At 43.0% G+C, this 20,496-nt stretch overlaps 4 long non-coding RNA genes across 4 annotated transcripts; 2 read left to right on the top strand and 2 right to left on the bottom strand.

Annotated features, from left to right (window-relative positions):
- Positions 1–57: 57 nt before the first annotated feature.
- LOC125552766 lies at positions 58–2,164 on the bottom strand. The gene is made up of 3 exons (XR_007303795.1): positions 2,009–2,164; positions 582–1,614; positions 58–348 (listed from the first exon to the last, which is right to left on the bottom strand). It is a non-coding gene; the product is annotated as an uncharacterized LOC125552766 (long non-coding RNA).
- Positions 2,165–2,330: 166 nt separating this feature from the next.
- LOC125552767 lies at positions 2,331–5,167 on the top strand. Its single transcript, XR_007303796.1, has 2 exons — positions 2,331–3,925; positions 4,711–5,167. It is a non-coding gene; the product is annotated as an uncharacterized LOC125552767 (long non-coding RNA).
- A 2,242-nt stretch (positions 5,168–7,409) lies between these two features.
- LOC125552763 lies at positions 7,410–11,377 on the bottom strand. The gene is made up of 4 exons (XR_007303793.1): positions 11,128–11,377; positions 10,815–11,031; positions 7,892–8,179; positions 7,410–7,751 (listed from the first exon to the last, which is right to left on the bottom strand). It is a non-coding gene; the product is annotated as an uncharacterized LOC125552763 (long non-coding RNA).
- A 29-nt stretch (positions 11,378–11,406) lies between these two features.
- Positions 11,407–13,097, top strand: LOC125552764. The gene is made up of 4 exons (XR_007303794.1): positions 11,407–11,560; positions 11,663–11,891; positions 12,189–12,402; positions 12,472–13,097. It is a non-coding gene; the product is annotated as an uncharacterized LOC125552764 (long non-coding RNA).
- The last annotated feature ends 7,399 nt before the right edge of the window (positions 13,098–20,496 follow it).

Raw genomic sequence — 20,496 nt, 5'->3', positions numbered from 1 at the left:
GCAGATTTTTTTTAAAAAATCCGCCGCCTCGCGAGCCATTGAATTCAACGTGGGGTGCATGTTAGATTTATAACAAGGAGGGTCTAGCAAGAGCAAGATCGACACCATCAATGAAATTTCGTCAAGCCTGTGATGCACAGCAACCAACAATGGTGGAGGAAAGTGAGTTGTACCTGAATAGTGCCCGACCGAAGCGACTCAGTCTGAGATTTCGTAGCCACAACATGGCAAGCATGCACGGCCTCACCATGAGCGAGAGAGGGCACCAAAGCCATTCTGGCTCAAATAGGATGGAGGTCTTAGTGCTAGGAGAAGCATATGCCCCCTGGCCGTTGCGTAGACAGCTCTCTACATGCAAATACAATACAAAAAATTGTTGGAATTGTCAGCTGAATAGCAAATTCAGTTAGAATTTCATGTGAACATAAAACCTCAATTTAATGAGATCAATAAATCTTATTTTTACAAAAATAATAAACACAAGTGCTAGAACAATACTTGTACCTAAATAAAGTTTACAGATGCACATGAATAGATCCACACGAACAGAGCCAAACAAAGGGTCGAGTTAGTAACCTCACCATGATCCCGAGATAATTGCTATCCATATGGAGGTGACTCCATCATTGCTATGGAGTAGAACTACAGAACCACAGAACAACATCTCTCCTCATGGAAACCGGGGTGAGAAGAACACGTAGAGGAGCATCATGTCACGTCACATAAGGCGCGATGTCAGGCACGCCGGCAACCAGCAATGCCATGGAGAAGAAACATAGCAGAACCAGCTGAGCGAGGATGTAGTGGATCAATGGGAAGGTCAACACAACAGCTTGGACCAATTGAATTGATGGCCATTAGATGGGTCGGTGAAAGAGAATTGGGTGGCACTTGGCCAGGGTCTTTCTTTGCAATGTTCTTCTTCTTCGGGATTGCACTCCATCGCCACACTTCCCTGTGGTCTTCTCCATCCCGCCAGACACCCCCTGCTTCTTCTCACGCCGTCCCGCGGTCTCGTGTCACTCGATGGCCTCGCTGCTTGGTAGCTACTTCACTGTAACAATGGGAACCAATCTTGTTTCAAGACAAGATTCTGTCAGTGAAAACTACAAAACGCATGAATCATCATGAAAACGAATAGCAGTACATCATAACCAAGTGAAGAAATAAATAAGAAGTGAAAGGAACTTGCAGAAATCAATTTCATATGTGAGGATAATCTGCAAAATATGTTTGTCAAGACAAATCTAAAAACCAAACTGCTTGTGTGACTTTAATATGAATTAAATTGCTGAACCAAATATGTTTGTCAAGACAAATCTGAAAACCAAACTGCTTGTGTGACCTTAATACGAATTAAATTGCTGAACCTCGGTATAGTGGAAAAGATATTACTAACCTACAGAGTAAGACTTCCAATCCTACTGTTTGCTAGCAGCATAATAATGTGACTCCCAGCATACACTAACAATGCGAAAAAATTAGAGCTGGAAGGCATGAATTCCTAATACAAAGAACATGATGATGAAAAACTAATTCAAGCTGAACAGAATCAAATCCTACAGCTCATCCATCTTATGAGGAAAGGATTCCTGCTTCCAAAATGAAGATACCCTGCAAATAACATGGAAAATACAAGTGAGTTTGTACAACAAAGCTGATCCTATTGGAAAGTGCCTAACTGCCTACTAATTCAGGATGAGCGGGTAAGAAAGCATCAGACTAATATGGTGCAGATTTTGATTGGCTATGGTACATGTAACTTTGAAATTGCCGTGAAGAAGCTAATATTCAAGGCACAAATGAGATCTGAGATACAGTATAAATTGACAAGTAGATCTCAGTTTATCATCTGCTTTGAAATTAATTGGAATATAAAGAACTCTGCCACAAGGAACCGCACCCATAGCAGATCAGTCTGAATACAGGTAGCAACAAATCGAATTTGCATCACAACCTTTTCAGTTTCTAAACGGATAGAAGGGAGGAAAGAGCCGGGAAGTCTTACCAAGCAGGATTGGTGTCCGAGACGAAGTCATACTCGAGGGACAGGTAGCTGAGGTATCCGTCCATGTTGCCCACCACGCTGTCCTTCCGAAAGAACTCTGCCCCGCCGATCATGCCCCCCTTCTCTCCCTGCCCGTGAAGAGCTGAAAATGTAGTTCTTGGTTGCCTTAGGAATTGATAATTTCTTGATTGTATCGCTGAAAATGTAGTTCTTACAAGATTCTCATTGCCAAATTGTTATGGCAGCATGAGTGAAAATATGTTCCTTTTAAATGCTTAGGTTCTATAGAGACCTCTGATGTATATCCTAAATTACTGTATTGTGTGCTTTTGTAAAATAAACTGTATTGATTCAATTTATATATTTAGTACAATGGTTTTGCTCACATCACAAATATCTAACAACAAGAGTGATTACTGAAAGCATAAAATATATTTCAATTTCTAGGCCGCTACATTATTTTGAAACATGAGCTTTTTTAAAACTGAGTGTTTGACGTAGCTTGTTGTTATTGTCAAAATGAAATAGCGAGTATATATTTGTTGCTTTTTGTTTAGGAAAGTGAAAAAAACAAGATGCCGTTTGTATGCCAGGAATGGCATATGTGAACGACTCAAGTGGTAGTTTTTAGGGTAGGGGCAAGGGGCATTTTTTATAAACTGCCATGGCAGTTCTTTAATTTAGTGCAATTTTTTGAGAAACAGCCATCCACAGGATCTTGATTGTGCGGTTCTGTGTGTGTTCACTGGGACCTCATCACCAGCGAACGTTCGCCGGGTATTGTTCAACATGGCTCTAATGATTCAATCAAATTTCATTGCAAAGTATACTGGACCAGGCTTTCCTTCTTTCTAATGCGGTGTTAGTTGGCATTAAGTTGTGAAATCCAAATCCATACATTTACAGTTCTTGTTGTTCTAATTACACAAGTATTTTCACTTTTTTTTGTTAACTAATCTTCACACCGAACACCATCTCAGTAACCAGACCTGATATAGTACTTAGTTTTGGCATTAGACACAACAACTTTGACATTGATAATTTCCTCATATATTTAGTAGGACAATAAACTTGTCTAGCATTTCATTATGAGTTGCAGGCTCTGAAAATAAATGTATGTGCCCCCTAAATGATTAAACGTGTGGTTTTGGAATTATGCATGCTGACATGCATTGGCAATCATTATTCAACAGTATTCCTTTTCACTGAAATATAACCATGTAATGCTTACGATTTAATCTGGTTATCTAGACAACTAAATGGGTTAATGTTATGCTTAGTATCTTTTGGCATATGTAATGCATGGAAGGAAACCAGTGTCTTTTGATAGGGATTTCTGGAGGTAACACGCCTCTGACTGTATGCACTGAATTTCAGATGCTCTGTTTAGAAGATGTCTTCTTCAGTAGTACTACATATTTTTATGATTTCCTGTAACTTGCTGATATGGCACTGGTTTGCCGCATGGTGTGCTACAACTACACTCCAGGGGAATATTTGTTCAGAATCTTCAGTCTTGTAATTTTCTCCTTGATGACAATGACCATGCTGAGCTGGGGGATTTGGGATTCCATCCTTGCTGTTTGGACTTCCGCTGCCAAATCCAGATCTTATCCAAAGACTTGGGACTCCAAATTACATGCCCCAGAACATTGGCGACCAAACATCAGAGGCCCAATTAGTTACGAGACTGACTCGTTGGGGTTTCGCTTGGAGCATTCTTGAGATGTTCAGTGGCGTTCAGACTTGGTGTGCCAAATCACCAGATGAGATTTATCAGTCAGTTGTCCTGAAGAAAGAGAAACCGATGTTCCTGTACAATTTACCTACGGAGGTCGCTAATGTCCTCTCTGGCTGCTATGAGTATGAATTTCGGGATCACTCCTTGATGTTAGATATCTTACAGTCATTTGAAATGTAACATGCTAAAACTCTGTTTCTGCTTCTGCCTTGTTAACTTATATAATTTGGTTAAACTGCCATGGATGGGTGATTTTACCATATTTCATTTTCATATTTGCTTATATTATATTGTACAAACTACTAAGCATTATTGAAGTTTGTCACATGAAAGCATGGAACTGCTTTCTTAGCTGTGTCGTTTATAGTCATATATGGTCAATGCAGGTTTATTTTCCTCCAGAGTTTACTTTTACTATGTCCTGGTACTGGTTTTCTCTGCAGGTTTCTCTACATTAGCTTTGTGTATTCAAATTTTTTGTTCCTGACAAGAAGTGCATTGCACATGCACACTTATATGAACAAGCCTTACATGATTTGCTCTTTTACTGATGGACTGAGGAGGTCAGAGATGTATAACAGCCGTATTGATCCAAATGACAAGTACGGCAGTGCTAACCTGCTTACCTAGAATTTTACCACATCCTAAGACTTGCAAATCTGTATAATAGGAATGGCTAGCTGTTTTCTGGTCTACAACCGTGACATCTGGTGGCATCTCTCACCATGTCTGCACATAGTGTTTAGTCATGATTCTTGCATACTGTCGAGACTCGAGAAGGGCGTGACATTTTTTCCTGAACTGATTTCTAATTTTTTTTGCTTACCGGTTGAGCTCGGTTTCAACTCTTACCTGAGTAGTTGATAGGAAAGCCTGATGCAGGTGTATGGAAATTATGCAATTCCATGAGGTTTGGAGTTGTCCAGTATACTACTGAGGCCTACATATTTTGCTGATGCAGGTTGGAGGTGACACATGAACGCTGGCAACGCAAAATAGCAGATATAAAATAACTGCAGCTCAGGCCATGTAGTTCTACAACAACCAAGGAAGAAGTCCGTTTTTTAAGCCGACCTTGGCCAAGCATTTAAGCTTATATGGTTGCTCTCTATTTTTCAGAGGTGCGTGTACTGAGGACGCCCATGATTTGGGGCCAAAAATCTAGACAAAGTGACAAAACTTTGTACGAGACTTACTTGAAGCCAAGGAGGTCAGGGGAGGAGGACAACAAGGCTGGGGAGCGGAGGCGGAGACCGACGGGGAAGAGAATGACCAAGCATGTAAATCTAGAGCACAAGCTCGTGATTTATCAAGGGAGTGGCGCTGCCGCCGGATTAGAAAATCATATCTCACGTTAAGGTGTTTTTGTCTTTTGTTTCTGTACAAATTTGGTGCAGGCAAGTTTTTGATGATATATATAAGATGAATAGCATTATCTTTTTATTGAGTGCATGTTCTGATAGCATTATCTACTTAGAAAAAATTGCTATATGCGTGTAGTGAATAATATCTGTAGGCGGTTTCCCACCTTGTCCCTTGCTAACTGTCATGCCGGTGTTGAAAACTGGCTCACTTAGAACGGGAGTCAGTGGACTTTGTGATCAAAGTGAGGGTTGAGAGTGAGCACGGGTTGGGGTTGGGATTTGCAACAGGAGCAATACAGGTACTATGGATTATGGTCACTTCTGTAAGTACTCTCAACAATGCTAGAAGCACTACTCCATGATTACAGCAGCACATTTACTATGATATAAAGTAAGATTAAAATGTAGCTGACCAATGTAGGCTCAGGAAGAAGTTTTTATTATACTTACTTAAATATCATGTGAATGAAGCTAAAAACACCATTTTCTAATATTGTGTGAGAATTGCGTAAACACAACAACAAGGAACAATAGATATTAATTTGTAATAGAATTTTAATTGGATCATCGCTCTATATGTATACATTGTTAATTTATCTCTTTTATCAATTTTACAAGTGAATTGGACTTCAATAAATACCCCCATTGTGCTCGTGCTATCTTGTCTCTGCATGCAAAATTGGACATGCGTTGTGTTTACATAATTTTAGCAAAATATTTTCGTAACACGTGACAAAGCACCAACATTCCCGTACTATCTTATCTCTATATGTGAAAATTTACATCCATTATGTTTATACAACTCAACAAAAAAATTTTAAAAGCCCGTGACAACGCACGGGCGTTCTACTAGTACATATACATTGCTACGTTATAAACGGAGGCGATACGCGCGCGTTGAGGGCATAGGCGTAGCTTCCCTCTCCCTTCCCCTCGTCTCTCCCGCCGGACGACCATCATCTGTACTGTACAGAAAGGTCCACTCCGACCTCTTGACGGGGCCGCCTTCAACCCCGTCCGGTCATGCCTCGCCGCCGCGCTCGTGCGACAAGTCGTTCCGACAGTCGCTATGTCGGTGCCGGCGCTGACGGGGGTGGACGACTCCCCGCCGACGTGGACGGGATAGCTCGGCGCGTAGCAGATGTATACGCGGACGGCCCCCGCTCCGGCGTCCAGACGAGGCCCCACGATCGGCGGCAGCCTCCACGGTATGAACTTCATAGCTTCGCCCCTCTCTCGCTTCTTTGTTTTGTAAGTCATTGTACTGTACCTGAATCAAATTTGGCCAAATTCTAGCACCTCGTCTTCACTTGAGTTACCACATGTACATCAAAGTAATGTGCAATCCTCCGCTATCATATCTTAATCATGATCCACCACTAGCTTTCTACTACTCGTGCCTGCTACTCTGCTATGCAGCTGGCTGCCATATTAAGTAGATGGTTGGTTCATTGATAAATAAGGTATTCCTCAACTGATCGAGCTTGTGTTCCGCTTCAGACGTGAGCAAGCGGCATCTGCAAAAACGTCTATTCCCCACCCTCAAATCTCCTGTTCCATGGAGAAAACCCGGGCTTCCCGCAATCTGTCGCTGCCTCCACGGTATGTGTCTCTGTTCCATTGTTTCTAGTTTATCCATGATAATACGGATTATTCAATCTCTGAAGATTAAAAAAATTTGTCTACTGACCTTCTGACAATGTTCCACTTCAGGTGCGAGTACCCTTATCGTGACGTGCCAAACAACAAAAACACTTCCTCTTCCTCCACGAAGGCGGAGGCGGTAACTCGTGACATCTCGCCAATGTCACGGCAATCGACTCCACCTGTTTTTGCTCGTAATCCTTCTGGTTGGCATATACAGTTTTTCATCAGAATAGATGTTGCGGGCTCATTCCACACGTATCCTCGTCTGGGTGGGCCATTCCAGAGCTTGCAGGAAGCTGAGAATGCTATCGTTAGCCATCTTGATGACCTGCGCTCTCCAATAATGTAAGTTTTCTCTAATTTTACATGGATTGCTGCATGTCAGAAATTACAGTGTACTAACATGTAGAATGCTCTGACCTGAACTAGGTGCACAGATGGGCTTTCGCATGCGGAGATTGGAGTAAGACATGAGCTTTACTGGCTTGATGGCACAAGGAAGAACTCTTCCAAAGGAAATCCGGACCGTAGGAATATCAGCCTTTTGGTTCAAGCTTTACTGGACAAGTACAATGAGGATCGAAAGTCCTATTCTGAGCTCGAGCTCAGATGGACCTGTTATCCCAGCCATCGTCTGGCGCTAAGATTCGCATCAGGAGATGTATTTTACTGCGTATTCTGAGTAGTATGAGTTGCTTTTCCACAGACTAGGGCCCACTCACCGACCGCATTTATTGGGACGTCCATCATCCAGCACTAGCCGGCTCAGATGGACACTAGCGACGTGGTCCACGGCTCAGCCGTTACACACCGAACGGTGGATTCCAGCAAACATTTTTTAATATATACATGCACTGCATCGACCGCACACACCCTTGCTCTGGAAGATTCACTTTTCTTCCTCGCAGCCTCAGGAAGTGCTGCCACCCATCCCTTGCCCTGGCTACCTCGACAAGGTGGTCACCTTCGCCTCGCGTGCCGGAGCTTGCTTCTACAAATGCGTCAGGAAAGATGTAAGTGCCCATCTGCCATGAAGAACAATCTTTTGGAGCTTGGATCCCCACTCCGTGTCTGAAGTTAGAATCCATGCAGGCTGAGCTATGCGGGTTCATTAGATCCACGGACACGTACCTGCCGGAGCTGACTCGTGCAGGGCTGACGCAGCCGTACGTGCTGCAACCCCCCTTTGCTATGCACCCGTTGGCTCCCCTTCAGCAGAGATACAGGCGAGACCACAACTTCGACCATGGCAGCCAGGCGGAGATTCAGCCAGCACATGTGCGCATGCAGCCACAGGTGCAGCAGCCGAGCCTCCCCCGTGTCGCGCCTCCACGCTGCTCCGCCGACAGCCAGCGCATGACGCTGCTCTTGGCCGGAACCAACTTCATCCTCGTCCTGCCAGCTAATCCAACCCTAGTCCTGCATGACAAATCAGCAAACTGATTACACATCCTGACCGAGACTGTTTGTTTGTAGTGGAGCACATATACTTAACACATTTCTTTCATCATACTTCTGCACAATCATGGAAATTTCAAAACATACTCGGAAAACATTACAATTAAACCTATTTTTTGGGCAAAAATGACTCCTGAAAAGCTCACCGGATATTCTTCACACAAAACGTAACTATCACTAGTGCCTAATCATAATTTGAACAAATATTTTTTGTACAAACACTTGATCTCTGGCTATGGTGATCGGTCACAACTTTATGTATTTTGCATAGTGCTACAGGGCCTAAATTTAGATGAAACACACTCGCTGCTGTCTAGCCGCTACATACATTCAGGAAAAGTGGAAAACCCATGCCTTCGAACTAGTTTTGTCTTAGTAAGTTTAGACATTTCCAAAATCAGCAGCACTAATTTATATGGTCAATTACTTCGAACTTCTGTTCATAATAAGCATCAATTTATAAAATCCAAGGGGCCCTACAGATTGCAATAAGCTGAATATTAACCGTTGACATTTCGAAAATTCAGCAGCACTAGTTTCCTAAAATTCAGCAGTAGTCTGTCATATTAAACCTACACATTCTGAAATTCAGCAGCAGTAGTTGTCCTCCCGTAGTCCTAGTCAATTTCTTAAAATCCAAGGCTAAGGGTTTTACCTTCAAAAGCATGCACAAATTCATGAAAACCTGGGGACAAGCCAACATTTGAAACTAAACCAGACATGCCAAGCTGGAACACAGTTCGACTTATTACATTACCTAGCCACTGGCCAAAATGCAGAGTTACGAAAAGCATGTCAACACCTAAAAATTAACCATGGTCTAGATTACGCCGAAGCTAAAACATGTCACCTACAGGCATATGCCTCAATAGCAAATAAGATAACTGAAAAGACTTCATGAGCCCATCAGCTCCTACCCAGTGCATTCCCCAAACTGCATTCTACTTGCCAGCCTTAGTTCCATTGCTTTATTTATTACAATTATTTTGCTGGTGCCCCTCAAACTGCATTCTACTTGCAAGCCACAGTTCTTACATTTGGCAGGCTTCTGAGGTTGCTTAGGGACATCACCACATCAGGGCATGTAGTTTGCTTATGCCCTTGTTTTCAGCATATCATGCAAAACCTAGTCCTCTTGCTTAGACCTTTCATATGGAGCCTTCTCCGTACTTGTCGTTGGCCATCCCATATCTTTCTTTTTCGCTGGAGCCAGCAGTCCTTCCAACCTGCTGCTTGTCCTCGAAACCGAATCATTGTTAGCTAAAACAGCAGTAGTTGCTTTGACGTTCATGTTTTGTTCCGCCGAAACCAGCTCCATGGGGGTCTGATTCACCACAGCCCCCCTGTCTGCCAGTCTATCCTCGAGGCCAAGACCATCCCTAACTTCTGTATAGGGTAATATCACTGTCAAATTCGACTTGAACAACTCCATTAATCGATTGTAGGCTTCAAAACTAGTGTCGCCCAGCCTGACTAGTTCCATTGCGTGCATGTACATCGTGAAGTTTCTGTACGAAAAAGGGTTGTTCTGCATACTGTCCTTCTGGTATTGTATCAGATGAGGTGGCAGAATGTCGCGAGCATCCCTCGTCCATGTCTTCACTATATGCTTAGCTGGTATTTTTTAGCCCTAATGAAACCAAGCATGTCTTCATTATGTGCACGCTTTTCATGAGCTTCTCAGATAAAAATTGTACTCCACTGTATCTGATTTACTAACAACAAATCAGTGAGAGCATCACCAGAAGCCTCGCCCAAGGAGTCGAATGTAATGCCGAGAACAGGTGTGATCACATTTTCAGCCAGTTTCTCTGCAAAACATCTGACAGCCTTGTCGAATGCACTGATTCGATTTGGGCATGGTGTCCTGCTTGGTGCAGCAGCACCAAGCCTCAGTCTGCGAACACCAGGCAGTAGGCATGATTTATCCAAATGCATTGTACCAACTGCTCTGAATCCACAAAGCTATAGCTGACTGATTTCTTTTCTGCAATCCAATTTTCTATAATAAAATCTTTGCATCTCTCATATCAAATGGTTTCATTTTAATACAGTTTGCTAACTACTCTGAACCCATACATCTCTAGCTGCCTGATTTCCATCTGTGATCACATAATTAAGCTTTTCATTATCTGACTATCAATAATTAGAATGCAGTGTACTTACTCCTCTGAACTCAGCAAACTGCAGCTGCCTGATTTCTTTACCGCACTCAATTTTTCTTTACTAAAATCTTTGCATCTCGCATATCAATGAGTTACAACTGAATGCAGTGCACAAACTACTCTGTTTTACTGAAATCTTTCCTTATCTGATGACATAAGGAAGTTTTTTCTCATCTGAATTTCAACTACGTGAATGCAATGGAGTTAACCCGCTGAACCCGGTAAATTACAGCTGCCTGATTTCATTAGGGCTACCAATTTTCCTCCACTAATTTCTTTGCATCTCTCGTATCAGGAGGGTTCAGCTAAATGCATTGTACTAAATACTCTGAATCTAGAAAGATATAGCTGCCTGATTTCTTTACTGATGTCAATTTTTCTTTACTAAAATCTTTGCATCTCTGATGACATACGGAAGCTTTTCCACTGACCTCTTATTCCATCCGGGCGCCTGGGGATTCGTCTTCCCCTCGGGCGTCGGAGGGGAGCTATCCCTTCTGCCCGCTGCGGCCTCCGCCCCTGATCTGTGCTTTGCCGCTGTCCGCCGCCCTGTGATGCTGCCGCACAGCATGCTCCGCCACCACTTCGCCATCGGCAACCAGAGGGACAGGCACCAGGCTCTCTTCTATCTCCTCAAGCACAGCAGATCTAAACCAAGGGAAAAAACAAATCGCTGTCAACAAGCTGACCCAGACGCCCGAAAAATGCAGACAACCTCGCGCGGCGAAGAAAGGATCGATGTACCTGCCGATCGGCTGCATCAAGAACTCCATGTTGGATCGCCGCTGCCGCTCCTGACCTTTATCTCCCAGTCGTCGCCTTCAAATCGTCAGTCGCTTTGCAAGAGAAGACGGCTGGACTCTGGATTCAACTCGACTCGTGCGGCGAGACGGTAAAGCGAATTTCCTGATCCACGGATCAGACGGCGGCTCTGATTCTGATCCATGGAACACCTCCCCGGTGGCAAACTGCCGTCCTCCCCAGCGTTAAATCTGGCCCACTGGACACCGCTGCCGGGGACGTATTTCGGAACAGTACCCGATTTCTGGATGACCACCGACGCTAGGATAAATTAATGGCACACATCTAGAGGGGCTAACCAACGACGTGGATAACGAGCTCATTTGAGCTCGTGCTCAATTACTCCACGTCCAATGAGGATCACCATTTTTGAGGGGTTTGCTCTCTCTCCCTCCTACCCACCCTCACTCTCTATCGTTTTCTTAATTGTTTTATATTCATGTACTAATTGTTGATACAATCCATGCCTCCTTTTCAGGATCTTGCATATGAACTTGATGCTGTTGTGATCTTCCGAGAATTTTATATGGGGGAGATGGGCTGCCTCAATATGTACTATCATCTCAATTTTACTACAAAGACTAAAAGAGCTGATGATTTTCACGGCGACATCAACAATCTATTCTTTGCTGAAGTGACACAAATAGAAGGAGAAAATGAAGAATATGTGCTCAATTGTATCCGTATGGTCAAACCTAGTGACAATGGTATTTCTTCCACCTTATATTAAGTTATGTTCATATAATTTGTGGTCACATTTCTCTGATCGACGTCATTTCGTTGCCCATAGTGTCATGTTTCCCATCATCTCATCCATTATCCTTGAGTTTTACTAATCCCTCCGATCCGAATTAATTGACGCAACCTCTATACAATATAAGTAAGATATTGTATAGAGGTTGCGTCAATTAATTTGGACCAGAGGGAGCATAGTTTTAATATCTAAGCCATTTCATGCCCAGACGTATGTACTGACTGTGTACACATGCTTTTTTTTGCCCAAGGGCGATGTTATGGCTGTATGAGTTACGGAAATGTTGATTTGAAGCACCCTGTCAATGCTGATAAATACTCTACGATGGTCTCTATTCTGGCCCATTCAACCTATGTTGTGGTGTGGTTCCAGAACGAGATGTTGGCCATGATGTACCTACATACATCCAGAATGAGGATGATAGGCTGGCGGATGAGGAGGCTGAGATAAGACGTATATACAAGGTAATGTTTATATCTTGTGTAGTTGGTACTTATTAGTAATGTTACTGAAGTGTTATGATTCTCCTCCAGTGCCCTGAAGGCCTGAAGAACCTCCTATTCTGGCAAAATCGGATTGTGCAAGAATGTCTGCTAATTCGGCCAAGAGAGAGGATGCTGGTTTGGCCAAAAGAGATGATGGCCAGGGAAGCGGGAAGTACATTGTACCTGCTAGGCGTCAGTTGGTTTGAGTATCCCTCAAGCATATGTTCGCTTTTGGGATCTGTTTTAAATTTTTTATATGAAAGTGCAAAACTATAATCACTAAACTCTCTATATATATCTATATTACCAAATATTCACTATATGAAAAAAAAGTATTTTCTTAGAAAATCTGAGGTGCAAACGAACAAGTCCGTAATATATTTTCCCAAATCTAATATCTATAATAAAATATATATACCATATGAAAATATATTGCACGATAAATGCGATGGTATTGCAATATATTTAGATAAAAATATAAGTACAACTTTAGTACGATGAAAATATATTTGGGAAAATATATTATGATGAAAATATGTTGTCTCAACTTTAGTATGATGAAAATATATTTGGGAAAGTACATGTACGATGGAAATATATTTTCATCATATTAAAGTTGTACCATATGAAAATATGCATGATAAATGCAATGGTGTTGCTATCATACCATCGCATTTATCATGCAATATATATAGCAATACCATCACATTTATCATGTAATATATTTTCATATGGATTTAGTACAACTTTAGTACGATGAAAATATATTTGGGAAAATACATTTACATGAAAATATATTGCAATACCATCGCATTTATCTTACGTCCCAAAATAAGTGTGTAAACTTTAGTACAACTTTGTATCAAAGTTAGTACAAAGTTGAAACACTTATTTTGACACGAAGGGAGTAGTATTTATGCATTTTTTTATGTTTAAAAGATATTAATTTCGAACAAAAAATGGATATGTGTAGCTAAATAGCAATTATATTTCAATCAATTTGTCCAAATAAGCTACAAAATTCAGGTTACTGCTGGAAACATGTATAATATTTACTTAATTTTCTCTGGATGTTTTAAGAAATATCAAATGTTGAACGAAAATTTGGATAGGTAAATAGCCATTGTCTCCCGGTCCTTTTGTCCAAATAATCTCATAATTTTCTGGATTACTATTGAAATTTGGAAACATGTAATATTTACTGAATGTTTTCTGATTTTTTGCAAAATACAGTTTTTATACCAAAATTTAAATTTGTTTAGCAAAATAGTCATTATATCTCCCAATTCTCTTGTCCAAACAAGCTCAAAATTTCCTACTCTCTCCCTTCCGGATTATAGGGCTTAAATCTCAAATCTCATCAACCAAAACATTTTGTGAGTGAAGAAATGTATCTTGTACTTTACAAAATTACCTCAATTAAACTCATGCATTAATTTGGATTAAATACAGTGCATGCATGCTTGGCCACTAGATGAGTAGGAACATTGCATGCATTGGTGTGTTTCTTTTTTATTCCTGCATGCAAAGATTTAATGCACATTAGAAACTAAAAATGAGATGGAGATGAGCCCTTTTAAATTGAAAAAACAAAAAAAATTAAGATAAGCCTTATAAACCGAAAATGAGGGAGTACTCCATAGTATATTATTTTAGTCTGTCTTGTTAACTATAATTAGTAAGAGCATCTCCAACGGCCGCGCCAAACGACGCGCGCGTGGGGTAAACCCAGCTTTTAGCGCGCGCGGGGCGTTTTGCCGTGCTCCAGCGGCGGCGGGAAACTCGCGCACGCGGGAACTGTTTGCGCGCGCGCGAAAAGGCGCCAGCTCGCGCGTCATTTTTTGCGCATCGCTTTCGACGCGCCTATAAAGTGCGGCGCGCGCCACGCGCCTTCTCCACGCCACCTCTTCTCCTCTTCCTCTCCCTCTCTGCCACGCGCCGCTCCAGCGCCCCACCACCGACGCGCCTCCACCGCTCCGGCGCCCCTCCACCGACACGCCGCCGAGGAGCGTCTGGCTACCGCGGCGTCCGCCTGCGCCTCAACGGCGGCTACTACTCGGAGATATGCTCCGGCGATCTCCGGCTCGGCCTCGGCACCTACGGGACGGCGCGCGAGGCCGCCCGCGCGTACGACGCGGCGACGTGGCGCCTAGGCCGGCCGCGCGGCCAGATGAACTTCCAAGATGTGTACACGCTCCAGCAGGCGCTCGACGTCGCCCCGCCGCCTCGTCTGAACACGGCGCAAGATCGTGCAGAGCACGCCGAGCGGCAGTGTCGCCTCCTCGTCGCCCAGGAGGACGAGCGGGTCATGGCGGAGTGGCGCCGGCGCCACCCGGAGGACGTCGCCTACGAGCAGGTCTACTGGGCAAGGCGCCGCGAGGAGGACACACGAAGGCGCCGCGAGGAGCGGTTGGACAGGCGTCGGCGGAAGGCGTTGGTGAATGCGCAGTCCGATCTCGTTGCAGCAGGTGGGCAGTCGTTCTTCACGCCGGACGATGATCGGTGGCTGGACATCTGGCTAGATACCTCGGACGACACCGCCGAGGATGATAATGGTGATGATGATAGCGACTTAGAGTAGTTTTTTTATGCAATCTATCTCGTTTTTTATTGTTTGTCGTTTTTATTATTATGCAATCTATGTTTCCGATGTAAAATACCTTTGTATCGTTTAAAATCTATGCAATCTATCTAGTTTTTATGCTTCTAATGCCTACATTTCTAATTTGTAGAATGAGCGTGCATGCTACATTTTTTGCGCGCTGCTGGAGCGGCGCGCGCGCTGCATTTTAGCGCGGCTGCTGGAGCGGTTGCTGCGCGCCGCACCAAACCAGACGATGGGCGCGCGCTAAAGCTGTTTTTTGCGCGTGCTGCGTTCAACGCTTGTTGGAGATGCTCTAAGGCCGACTGTCAGTTTAGGCGTGGTCACACGACACTCCCCGCCGGCTGCAGCTTGCCCTCCACGTCCGCTCGCTAGGGTTGGAGCTTTGTGATTCAATCCCCTTGTTCGCTCATGCTGGCGACTGTTCTTGTACGCAATAATGTTGTACGAGACCATCGTTCACTCAACACCATTGATCTCTAGACACCATTTTTTAGGATATGTGCATGGCAGGAATATTATACTGGATGGTGGGAACAATTATATATGGCATCAATAGTTTAGTGAAAGTTAAGAGTCCTACATTTAATCATCCTATTCAAGAATTCATCCGATTAACCAGTTAACTTGCCGATTAATCCCTACTCATAGGGTCCCCGAGTAGCCGATTACCCGATAAATCATCCGATTAATTGATTAAATGGCCGATTAACTTGCCGATTAGCCTATTAATCTCCTACTCACCAGCCGACCGAGCAGCTACCAGTTAACGATTTCCTCAACAATGTTTAATCATAAAGTTCTTTTCCTGTACCTGACAACCGTGGAGAAGTGGGGTACATGGGCTGAGACATAGAGGGTGCTTGGATACGTTTTAGTCTCATGACTAAAAGTAGTGGGACTAAAACTTGCTAGCCTCATCCATGCTTGAATTCAAATACTAAAGAGACTAAAATCAAGTTATTGAGCATTTATTATCCTCCAAACTCTCCAATCCAGAACTCGCATGTGTTAAATGAGAGAAATTAAATGAGGAGAGAGAAGGCTAATACATATTTTAGTAGGTTTCCTATGACTAAAAAATTTTAGCCTCAAGACTAGTCCTAGCCTCTCTTTTAGTCAGGGGTGCTTGGAACTTTAGCCTCTAAAAGAGACTATTTTTAGTCAGACTAAAAATAGTCCCTTGGATCCAAGCACCCTCATAAGAGCTGTGCCAAGGGGCTAAGTTTTTTTTCTACGAATACACAAAACTTGCATATCATCTCATTGATAGAAGAAGTTTAGAACGAGTGTGAATATGGTACAACACATGACACAAACACAACAGCCATGAACATGGTGCCCGAAACAAAGAAGTAAGGGGTGCTCAGCCCAAACAGAGAAAAACACAACTAAACTCGTCATCATGAGAAGTAGTCAAAACCAACAACAAGACGGCGCATTCATGAAGAAAAATGATGCGGAGACGCCACCGCTATCCGATCCGGATAACTGGAGCTAGGGTTTCCTCTGATGCGTCTTCAAGAAGGGGACGCCCCCCGCGGGTGTCACCGCTGCCAGCATAGCATGCAGGGATTTCGCTTTGGCCAGAATTCGAGCAATCCCAAGTTGTCGGATCACGAATCGAATAAGAGGACGGCAGGCTTCCGCCCAATAAACATGTGGTTTGAGCATGCTTGTAAGAAAAACGATCAATAACTACAAGTCTACAATACTAAATAGATATAATATAAAAAATAGATTCTAGTATGTATCTAGCGATATTAATATTGGGCTCGCTTCAGTGTTTCTGGCCGTCGCTATGTGGTTTACAGATATAGATAAAATTAAAAATTATTATTATCCATGATTGAAGATGAATAGATCAGAAGTTTTCCCGTAAAAAAAATCAAGTTTTGATATCATAGTTTTCGATAGTTTTTCCTATAAATTTAATTAAAGAAATTCATCGCTCGGCTTCGGACAAAATTTATAGGACTACTTTTCAGAAATAGAGGGAGTAGCTTGTAGTAACAAGTTTTGCCCGGCTCCGGTGAGGTAGGGGCGTTGATGGTGACGCGTCCTCTGCCTGCTCCAATGCTTGTAGTCGTCTCTCTCGATGGTCTATGGATCTAGATTTTCTTTTCTGGTGTTTGTTGTACTGTCACGATTGATGATGAATCTTTCCCTAATAATAAAGCACAGATTGTTTCCATGGATTCACCGTCACAATACGCTTTTGCCCAGTCGTAATATGCTTTTACGATTCATATAAAAAATCGTAATATAAATAAGATGGTACTAATTTAGGGATATCCAACGACCCTTCCTCTCGATCCCATCTAGACCTCCAGCCTACCTCCACCTCCTGCCACGCTCTGCCTTGTCTCACCGCGCCACGACGGAGATCGGATCTGTGGGAATCCATCACCTGTTCTGGGAGTGAGTGGACGGGGACGTGAGGCGGCGGCGACGCTGGTGCTCCTCCAGCGAGGCGCTGGACTCCAGTGAGGCAAGAAACAGGAGGAGACGGCGGAGAACGGACCCGTGGGAATCCACCTCCTGTTCCGGGAGTGAGTAGACGGGTGATGTCGGGCGGCGGCAGTACTGGTTCGAGGAGATGCCGGTGCAACGTTTGCATGGTCAGGTGCACTTGGCTTCAGGCCCTGGGAGGCGCTAACAAATCCACGGCCGCGCTGCTGTGTTGACCAGCACGGCCTGCTCGTGCAGTGTGCCGTGACCGGCTACTAAAGCCAGGCAGCAGAGAGATGCAGGCCAAGGGTGAAGCCGGCGGGGTGCTTTAGATGGAATGTGCTTGGATGGGGCGGAGAGGTGAAGGAGGACGTGGTACAGATCAGGAGCGGTTGTGGTGCCTACATATGTGTACCCCGTTGTTTTCTCCAAGCCCATAAAATATGTAGCAATTCATATTGGGTCTTCTTTATTCAGGGTAAGATAGCGGAATATACCTCCGGTTAATTTTATATTGTTCACATGCATTTACTTTATTCAACTGACGATCGGGTCTTCTTTTACTTTTGTTCCTCAATCTTAGACTCGTAGTCTCGGTTGAGGCCATGCATGGAGAAGGTGAGCTTGCATTTTCTGAACATGCGTTATAAACTGAATCATCAAAAAGTATGGTGATAGCCAGCATTACGGTGCTCTAAAATTATGCAATGATGATCCCAAAAGAACGATAGCTATGCAACACAGTGGTGGACATTGACATTTTGGGTTTTTGTTGCGAGTTCTGTTGAATATTTCTCTAATTAATCTTCCATCAAAAAATCTAATTAAGCTTTCCTTATCAGTATTGTCAGAGGATGACTTGACTATTGGAAATTTGATTGAAGATCTCAATGATGGCAATTTTATGTACAGTTGTTCAAATTATGGCTATTCCATGTATTGTTATTCAGCTCCTGCTTTCTGACCAGTAGCAAATTTTCACTTACTAAGAGCATCTACAACCAGTCCATTCAAATCCTATCCAAACGTCTGGGCGGACAATCCGGACACCGTCTGGATAGGAGAGAGAAGGAAAAAAGGTAACCTAACCAGACCCCCAATAGGAAAATGAATGAAAAAAAAGGAATATGCAAAATAAGGGCTCAAAGCACATACACCACTGGTTGGACGCGTCCATGGACATTTGAGAAGCCAAATTTTCCCATTGTGGTTGTAGTGCCCTGAGCAAATGTATTATTTGGGATTTTGGTCCTTCTATATGTTTTACTTCCTACAATTGCTAATGCATTCCTTTGGTCCACCCAATTTTAGTGGTTTCTTTAACCCGTTGCATCGCACAGACTTTTTTGCTAATAGATAAAAAAAATTCCCCCCAAAAAAAGAGTAGCTTGTATTTGTGGTAAGTAGCAGTAATACGTTTATAGGTTTATTATATACATATACATACTTATTCTCTCTCCTTTTTCCCGACCGCTTTGGCATCGATTGATGCGATTTCCAAGCTCTCTATGTATAGCAGAGCGTTTGCAAGTCCGAGTTTTTTTAAATAAACATTAACTTTATTGATTAAAGATAATTGTTACATCGTCAATCAGTAAACGTACAATATCCCTCATAGACTCCTCAAACCAGTCCTTCGCGACTGAAAATTTCGCTAGTCTGGCAAGTTCCTGAGCCACCTTATTTGCATCCCTATTACAATGTTCAAACCTAACAAAAGGAAATTCACAAGCTATAAAATAACAGTCATCAAACACTGTTGCCGCCGGTCCCGCCGAATGTCCTTCATTCTTCATTATTTCAATCACCTCTATATTGTTAGAGTTAACAACAAGACGATTGCACCCCGCCTTTTGTGTTAGGAATAGGCCAAACCTTAGAACCAACGCTTCTGTTGTTAATACATTGGCACACCAATCAATCCTCCAGTTCCACCAACGATGAATCTTCCATTATCATCTCTGAGACTAGCTCCAGCTGTGCCCCTAAGTAAATTATGGTCAAAAGAGGCGTCAACATTAAGTTTAACAAAACCCATAGGCGGTCTGCTCCAACCCCCTGTTTTACTAGTTGCCTTTGGGTGGTGTGCATCAATATAGTTAGCCGTTATAGCCAGGGCACCCATAGAAGTTTGGAGTGCGTCTTGAACCTTTCCTTCATGAACCAGTTTGCGTCTATCCCACCATAAATACCAAGATGTAACCGCGATCAGTTCACTTGCTTTCTGAGAACCCATTATTGTTAAGTCTTGTTCGGGCATTAATAGTAAGAATTCCAAAACCGCCTCTCCCGCACGATCAACAACACAAGCTTTATTGATCACCTCATGCAATCCTAGCTTGCCCCATACCTCTCTTGCCTTTCGACACAAGAGTAAAACGTGTTTCGTATCTTCTGCCCCATTGGAGCATGAAGGACAAGTGGGTGATACTTTTATGTGCCTATTAGCAAGTGTGGCACGGCACAGGAGGGTTCCATGTAAGGTACGCCAGATGAAAATCTTTACCTTTGTTGGACAGGATAATTTCCAAATCTTACGCCAAACAGGATTAACATTGGTTCTTCCCATACCATTAGTATGTTGTAGTTTTGTCCCATATTGTTTGTTCCATTCCGCCAAATAAGCTGATAGTACTGTAAAAAGACCATTTTTTGTATAACTCCAAGCAATGAAGTCTAACATATTATGCATCGGTAGGGGGATTGTGAGCACCCATTGAGCGTCAATTGGCCATAACGTTTCTTTCACCAAATCTTCATCCCAAGTACTCGTGATTTGATTAATAAGATCAGAGATCTTTGTTAGAAGTGAAGGAAATATGCCCCAGAGGCAATAATAAAGTTATTATTTATTTCCTTATATCATGATAAATGTTTATTATTCATGCTAGAATTGTATTAACCGGAAACATAATACATATGTGAATACATAGACAAACAGAGTGTCACTAGTATGCCTCTACTTGACTAGCTCGTTAATCAAAGATGGTTATGTTTCCTGACCATGGACAAAGAGTTGT

The sequence above is a fragment of the Triticum urartu genome, chromosome 4 (genome assembly GCF_003073215.2).
Source record: "Triticum urartu cultivar G1812 chromosome 4, Tu2.1, whole genome shotgun sequence".
NCBI lineage: Eukaryota > Viridiplantae > Streptophyta > Magnoliopsida > Poales > Poaceae > Triticum > Triticum urartu.
Note: the sequence above shows the minus strand (reverse complement) of the source record. Positions and strands in the feature narration are given on the sequence as shown.